The following is an 8,482-nucleotide window of genomic DNA, read 5'->3' as shown; positions in this document are numbered from 1 at the left end:
TTATTGGAGTATAATTGCTTTATAATGGTGTGTTAGTTTCTGCTTTATAACAAAGTGAATCAGTTATACATACACATATGTCCCCATATCGGGAAAAAGAGTCTTTCTTTTCCCTCTTGATCATTAAAAAAATATCCCAAATAGAAAAAAAAAAATCCCTGGTTTAAACTGAATTTAGCAGGACCCTTCACTGTCTCCCAGGGACAGCGGGGGCTTTTGGTTTCTTGGCAGTTAAGAGGGCGGGTGGGGAATGCCCTCTGTGACTCAGGCGAGGAGCCTCCACCCACCACGGGTTGCTGCCTTCTGAGGTCGCATCCCAGCTGCAGCCGGGAAATGTGAAGGGCCGTCAGCGAACCAGCCAGTAAGCGGCACGCGTAGGGAGGAGGGAACGCCTTCCTCCTGGGCTCTCCTCAGAGAAAAGGTGCCCTGAGAACAACGACACAAACCGGGCTCTGGAAGGGCGTCGGGTGGGAGTGGACCCATCGCCCCCCCCGCCCCGCCCCCTTCCCCCTCCCCCCACGTTGCTCCGTTTGGCGGGTTTGACGTCACAGTAAGGCTGGGCCAGGACGGTGAGGCGGGGAGGGGGCGGTTTCCTCACTCCTGTACCCCACACCCCCAGCCCTGCGCTTCCTCCTCAGTTGGCGTGCGGCGAAGCAGCGGTTCAGAAGCAGGAGCCCAACGTGCAAACAGCACCCAGGGGACGTGGCTCCTATCACTTGCGTTCTCCTGCATCCTGCAGCTTTGCTGATTTCCTTGTCAGGGAGCTCGAAGGGGATGCAAGGTCATTGCTAAGGTCACTTCTGCCTCATCTGGTTTTCTGTCCACTGCGCTTGTCCTGCCCAGTTCCTTTAAGCTGCTAGGACTGCTCGGAACCACGTAAAAGCAGGTCCCAGCCACCATTGCATCCTGCTCCTGGGTCATCTTTGGCACTGAATCCTGAGCTTCTCCTGGTTCTGATGCCACCAACCTTGTTCTTCTGCTGCTCCCCGTCATGAACAGCTCTCCCATCATGTGTGCTTGGGGTCTTTCAAGGAGGACCCACTCAGCTCTCTGCGGTGGCTTTCTCAGCTTGTTTTTTCCAGACCTTTCTGAGGGTCCGTGAATAAGCAGGTGCACTTCTCTTCATATGGAATAATTAAATCCAATTCAAATCCATTCCGTGTTTCTGTGATACCCCACCCTCTCTCTTCTGCTGTCCTCATCAGACTTGTAAATACTGACTCAACTTCTATTTTTCCCAATACTTTGCAACCACAACAGTGACAATTAAGACGAATATTTACTGAACACCCACTATGTGCCAGGCTCCGTACATATTGCCTTATTTAATCCTCACAACAACTCAGAAAATTATTATACTCTGATTTTATAGATGAGGCACTGGAAGCTCAGAGAAGGTGAGTAACTTGCCTGAGGTCATAGTCAGCAGTGAGGCCAGGCGCAAGGTAGGAAATCAATGACCTTTTGCTGAGTGAATTGGATGAATGGTCACTGGGCCATCAAATGGGCTGGGCAGGTTTACTGGCCAGGGCACAGGCTACTGGAGATAGATTCAGGCAAGCGTAGGAAGTACTTTCCAGCCGCAAGAGCTCTTTGGGTGTTCGGATAAGGCCACAGGAATCTTCAGTAGGAAAGTTGGAGAGGGGAGTTGAGCCCCAGGGGAGGGATAGACAAGATGACCTTTAAGATCCTTTCCAACTCTGAGAGTCTGGGGTTACTGTATAATTCTTAATGAAACCAATAAAACCCTTTGCAAATATGAAGCACTTCCAGCCCCAGCTCTGTGCTGTTATGAACAGGAGCTGCATGGAATATTTTTGCTGGGACAGTAAATGCCAACATCAGTAAGAACTCAAGTCCTCTGGAGATCAGTATCATATTCCACCATCCAAGAATGATATTAACAACTGCTGCTTACTAAACTTCTGGCAAGATTATAAATCCTCTACATGCATAAACTCTATTCTTACAAAAAACCTATGAGGTCATGAGCAGTGTATTAGTCAGGCAAAGCTGCAATAACAAATTAATCCTGAGTCCTCAGTGGCTTAATGCAGTAAAAGTTTACTTCTTTCTTTCTGTTTTTTTAATGAAAGAAGTGGAAAATTTTAGTGGAACCAAATTTGAAGATTATAACCTGGGAAGAGAATGTCAGAAAGCTCTGAGAACTGTTCCCTACTTCTTACTTTCTTAAAGTCCGAAGGAAGTTAGGCCATTTTTTTAACCTTCCTTTTCTGACACATGTGGCCTCCAGCCTCCAAGGACTTTGGGATGAGGAGAGAGACAGTGCAACAAGGCAACAGGGTTTGTTACTTGCAACCTGAGAACCTAAAATGACAAACTACTACATATGCCTGTCGTGATAGTTTAATGCAAAGCCAGCTGTGCAGTGTGTTGAACCATGCACAAAGTACGTGCTTGGGAAATGTGAGTGATGATAGCAATGCTGATCTGTGAGGCCAGAGAGGTAATTGGAGCCCCACACTGAGCACAGACGTGGGAAAGGGCACAAAGGTGGAACCTCATGCTAGCTAAGCCCTCCTTGGCTGGAGTCACCCATGCCCCTGTCAGGAGGCTCAGCCCCGTCCAAGTTTCACAGGTCCCTGACCAGGGCAGGTATATCAGCAGTGCCTGCCCATCCTTTGCCACAGGTCTGGTACTTGGCAATGCCGTACCAGCCCATGCCATCCATGTGCCCACGGCTTCATTGATGGCTCTGTGACTGTGGCTAAGCTTCTGACACAGCATGCTTGTCCAATCTCTCTCTCTTTCTCTATCTATCTATCTATGTATCATCTATTTATGTATCTATCATCTATCAATTATGTATCTATTTATCATCTCTCTCTCTCTCTCTCTCTCTCTCTCTATGTATCATCTATTTATGTATCTATCATCTATCAATTATGTATCTATTTATCATCTCTCTCTCTCTCTCTCTCTCTCTATCATCTATCATCTGTTTAGGCTGGTCCAGCCTTTCCTGAATTCCTGACGACTTGCCTCCTGCCTGACCCTGGCCAGTGCCCACAGCCATGCTGTTGGGAGCCGTGTAGTTTGGAGAAGTGTCTGCTGCCCTGTAGGCTCTCCCTGAACACCAGCAGCTGCCCAAACTGCCCCTGTTTATGTGTTTCCTGTTGTCTGACTGTCCTGAAGACAACCAGGCTGTTGGTTCTCCCTCCCTTTGCCCTCTCAAATCGTGTCTTCCTTCCCTTTTCCACCTGTCTAATGTCTTATGCCCAAGTCTGTCTGAACCAAGGATTTGAGAAATGGGAGCGGCATTAACATTTATTCAGAGGCAATTTGGCCAAGGAGTTGCAAGCTTGGCTCTGGACTCAGATCCACTGATATTTTCTTGCTGAGTGACGTTGCTTAAATTACTTATGTGTCAGTTTTCTTATCTGTAAATGGGGATAATAATGTTACCTAACTCGGAGGATTGATGAGAAGATGAAATGAGAGAGTCCATCTAAAGTGAAAAGAACAGCGGCCAGCACAGGGTAATAATCCGTCTTAGGTATAATAATAAAAATACTTATCTTTACTATTCTAACCCAAATCTATCTGTCTCTCATGCGTCTGCTTTCCCACTCTACGGCACATTACAAAAGTATCCCTTGATGGAAAGCCAATCTGAGCAGAGTAGCTTGAATTTTTCTCTTTATTCTGCTAAATTCACAGGGTGTTTTGAAGAAGGGTATTCTTAGGAGGCATTACTAAGAAGCATAGCAGATGGCCAGATGGTAATGATAGGAAACATGGTCCCTTCTGTCTGCAAGAACAACTGAGTGGCATTCAGGTGTGTAATGAGATAAACTATATTTCTAGAGATATCACACCAGGTCCAGGTGGAAGAGAGGGTGCCGTGGAACCCTGCCAGAGAGCATAAAGTCTGGGAAAATAGCACAGACAGAGCATCGTACCCAGTGCTATTCCCTAGGTGGCCCTTTCCCTGCCTCGGCTCTGACACCTGGGAATTTACCACTGTCCCCCTCTTTCCAGGCTCTCCTCCAAAGGATGTCAGTGAGGTTATATCCTGACGATGTTCTCCTGTGACTTGTGCTCCTAACAATGTCGACTCCTCGTTTATTGAATCACAGGCATTGCTAGAGAATCAAATTATGCCACCAATGATAATATTTCTGGGAAAAGGAGTTTCCCTAGGCTCCAGGGCTTCTCTCTGGGGTTTTATTCTTCCGTTCTTGCTTAATTTAATTTTTTGTTTGTTTGTTTTCTTGTTTTCTTGTTTTGCGGTACGCGGGCCTCTCACTGTTGTGGCCCCTCCCGTTGCGGAGCACAGGCTCCGGACGCGCAGGCTCAGCAGCCATGGCTCACGGGCCCAGCCGCTCCGCGGCATGTGGGATCTTCCCGGACGGGGGCACGAACCCGTGTCCCCTGCATCGGCAGGCGGACTCTCAACCACTGCGCCACCAGGGAAGCCGCTGTTTTCTTTAATTTTGCTTTATTTCTTGAGAGGGTAGGAGGATCTAGTGGATGCTTTTCCATTTCTTGGCCACTTGGAATCCACAGCTTTCCCCAAATCTTCTTGGTATCGTAACCCTCTATCATTATACGTGTGGGTTTTGGTGGGCAAATGACTTCCAGCGCTCACCTTCTTTTCCTAAGGAAGCCAAAGAAAACTAGTTACTTCTTTCTCCACTCTGAGGAAAAGCCAAGGGTGGGCATGTGTCTGACCCCAGCAAATCAGATACTCCTCCCCTGGGGCTTTGAATATTTAGTCTTCGGCTGGGGGTGTGGAGACGGTTGGAGAACCTGTCATTGGAGGCTGAACCAGGCAAGTCGAAGCTGGGCTTCCCGCAGTCTACCCTCTTCCTTGGGGCCACTTTCTGCTTCGCTTCATTTGCACTAGAGCTTGTAAACCTAATGCCTTCATGATAAGTACCTGAAATGTGTGAGGTGGTGGGTGAAGGACAAAAGAGAGGATTGGGCCTGGGAGTACAGGCCTTTCCTAAACAAAATGTTGTACATCCTGGGTTTTTGAGTGTAACTCGGCATCTGAGGTTCCTAGTGTTCTCGTACTTGTTTGAAATATCCCATAAATACCAACATTTTATCATCCAGTCTGTATCTCCTACAGAGCTTCTTGTTCCCCAAAGAGGCCTCCTAATCCTTTGTCAGACCATGGGTCCTGACTTGGGGATCAGAAAACCAAGTCTCCCCAGCAGAGGAAGCAGAGGCCGCTGAGGGTGGGGCTCTGAGCTGAGGTCAGAGCTGCGCTCAGGCTCCCTGGCCCCAGTCCTTCCTTGCCAGCTCTGGGAAGGGAACCAAGCTGCGCTTACCTGATGGCCTGGGAATGGGCACGAGGGGCACCTTCAACTGAGGCCAGGAAAGACATTGAGTGACATGCTAAGAGCTAACTAATGCTGGCTGGCAAGAAGGAAGTCTATGTTTCACCCACGCAGCAATGTGAGTACCAAGAGCCCAAGGCTGACACAACAGCCCCACGGCCCTGGGCACCTGGCAATTTCTATCTTGTTTCTCTGCCGTCCTCAAGATGCATGTTCCATCTTGTGGCTAAGATGGCTAAGTACCAAGTGGACGGTTCCAGTTGCAGGAGTGGAGAGAAGGCAAAGCATGCTTCTTCCCTTTGAGGGCCTGACCACGACTTCTGCTCATATCGCCCTGGCTCAGTCCAAGCAGTTAGCCACAGCCAACTGCAAGGAAGATTGGGAAAGATGGCTTTTAGCTGGGTGGCCACTTGCCCAGATAAGACGCCTGTTTATAGAAGAAGAGGACACGGATGCTGGGGAGATGGCCAGCGGGCTCTGCTCCAACACTCACAAGCATGGACACAGTCAATTGATACCCCTTCCTAGCCCCTCACTGGGGCAAAATGTCTAAGGCTGCCCTTTATGCTTTTCATGCAGAGGGAGGTTAAACGACTTGTCCACAGGAATCCTTCATGATAGATCTTCAGGCACTAGGCAGGCAGGCAGAGGAGATATTTTTTGGCAAGGGTTCTAGAGTACTCTTCGAACTTCCATCTCCACTGCTTATTCTCCCGTTCCAATGAGCTTGAGCTCAAACACTGTAATCCCCCTTTCAGCAAAGGCTGCCCTGAGCAGAGGCCATTGTCTCTAAGAGTGAACCTCTGAAGACGCCAACCATTGTTCCCCCTGCAATCCCCTCTAGCCCTCCTGGTGTACCTGTGGCATCTAATTTTCCTGTTTGGATTTCCTGTCCTTGTTTCTCCAAGCTGCATCTAGGTGGACCGGGGACAGACATCCGAGGGACCTCCCAAGGGTAACTGGCCCACAGGCTGGGTATACAGCATCTTGTCTATAGAGAAACACTGAAACGAAATCAATGAGTTGATGCTGGGACTTGAAACAAGAGGTCACATAGAATTGGGGTCAGAGTTCCTGCCATGGCAAATCAAAACTGTATGTAAGCAAAGGTTTGGGGGCACGGAGGAGCCCTAAGAAACTCCCCAAACTGGTCTTCTCCAGGTCAATGGAGCAGATGTGCAGAGAGAAGGGAGAGAGAGAGAGGGAGACACAGTGTGGGTCATGACAGACACTGCCGTTCCTGTTCCCATCTCATGTGCCCAAACTCTCCTTTATTGCCTGTTGTGGTGTGCTTTGGGGATCACTTTAGTGTAATGGTTGGGAGTATACACTGTGGACTCAGAGAGCTCTGGGTTCAATCACAGCTCTGCCCCTAATACTGTGACTGTGGGCTAGTAACGGAGCCAAGTCTTGCCTCCTCTATAGTGGGGAGTATCGACTTCAAAGGGCAGCTTGAGGATAACGCAAGTGACAAGTGCATAAGTTAGCTTATAAACCAACCAAACTGCCTCCCTCCCTTTGTCCCTTCCTTCCTTCCTCCCCTCCCTCCTTCCCTTCCTCCATCCCTCCTTTCCATTCTTCCTCCCTCCTTTCCTTCTTTTTTTGCACCCAAAGATTCAAAACAAAGGGTAAGGCATCAGAGATACCTGGCCAATCAATTTCCCACAACTCCCTTTGACTCTGTCCTCTTTTGAGGTATAAGCTCTTTTCATGAATTAATACATGGGTGATTTGCCTAACTAGATTGGGCTCCTTCCAGAGGCCATAACCCACTTCCCTTCCTTTTGTGGTTGGGGAAACTGAGGCCCTAGAGGCTGAGCCTCCCGCCCGGTGAGATGCTGTGAGTAGGGGCAGTGCCCCTTCCTGGGGCACACGCTGTGCCCCTGCGGAGGATGGATTGGATGTCCCACTCCCCTTCCTTTTCCTCCAGTGGGGAAGAGCTGGGCACAGTGTGCTCGAAGAGCCTTCCAGAGGCTGCACTAATGAATCCCTCTTCCTCCTCACAGGAGAAGCTGGGCCTTCTGACCTCAATAAGCAAAGAGATGCTAAACATGCAAATCAGCAGCATTTGGTTTATAAAAATAGCTCAGCAATGCTGCTCCCGCCTCCCCCTCGTCCCCAGCCACTGAGATCCTGCTTTTCATCCACTTCCTTGCTCTCATCTTCTCTTTCCTTCATTCCAGGACTGCCTTAGCTGCCTCCCCCCCACCCACCTTCCCTCATTTGTTCTCCTTCCTTTTCCTTCTCCTGTGCTCAGCTTCCCTTTCTATGTTTCCTTCCCACCATCTTGCCTTTCCTGCCTTCCTGACCAGGGTGTGGATGGACAGACAGGGTGAGTCCCCTTCACTCCCCACTGGCTGACTGCAACCACAACAGGCTGACATTTTTTTTTTTCTTCTTTTAACATTGGCTTGGTACATAATTTGGGGGAGACCAATCCTGCCTCCTATCTGCATTTGTACACTTAACACGTGAAAAATTTCTGAAAGGACATATCCCAAACACTAATCGTGCATAATTCTGGGGGTCTAGGTTAAAGGCGTTCTTAAAAAAATGACCGTGCCCACGCCTATAACAACATCAATAACAAAGCACACTGCTGTATACACCCATCTCATCCAGGCTGACATGATTTTGAAGAATTCCAGAGTTCTCTGGGTCCCTGGGCGCCTGCGTGTAATGAACCCCTCGATCCACACTGCCAGGATTCAAGTCCCAGCTGTACCTGTCGGTGGTGTGACCTTGCACAAGCAACCTAGCCTCTCCGTAACAGAATATCCCTTCCAGGGTTGCTAACAGGAGCGCACGAGTTAAATACAGGGACCTGGGGCAGAGGAATCAGTTAACGATTATCAGCCAATATTATCTTCTCAAAGCGCTGAAATCTAGAGGCTTGGCTGGGCACTGGTGAGACAGTGGCCATGGAATCATCGGGAAAGGCTCCGTGACCAAGTGCAGCAGGTCATAGGTGGGGTGGCCTAGGGGCTAAGCGAAAGCTCTCTGGGGTCAGAAAGACTGGCTGTTGAGTCCTGGCTCTGTCTTCTCGTAGCGGTGTGACCCAGATCCTGTCAAAGAACATCTCTAGGCCTCAGAGCTTTGGCTTGTAAACTGCAGATGCAAAAGCACAGACTTGGTGGCTCAGGCTGTGGCTTCCCTGAGAGGATGAACACACA

Source organism: Leucopleurus acutus, assembly GCF_964270905.1.
Source record: "Leucopleurus acutus genome assembly, chromosome: 8".
Classification (NCBI taxonomy): Eukaryota; Metazoa; Chordata; class Mammalia; order Artiodactyla; family Delphinidae; genus Leucopleurus; species Leucopleurus acutus.
This window is presented reverse-complemented; position numbering follows the sequence as displayed.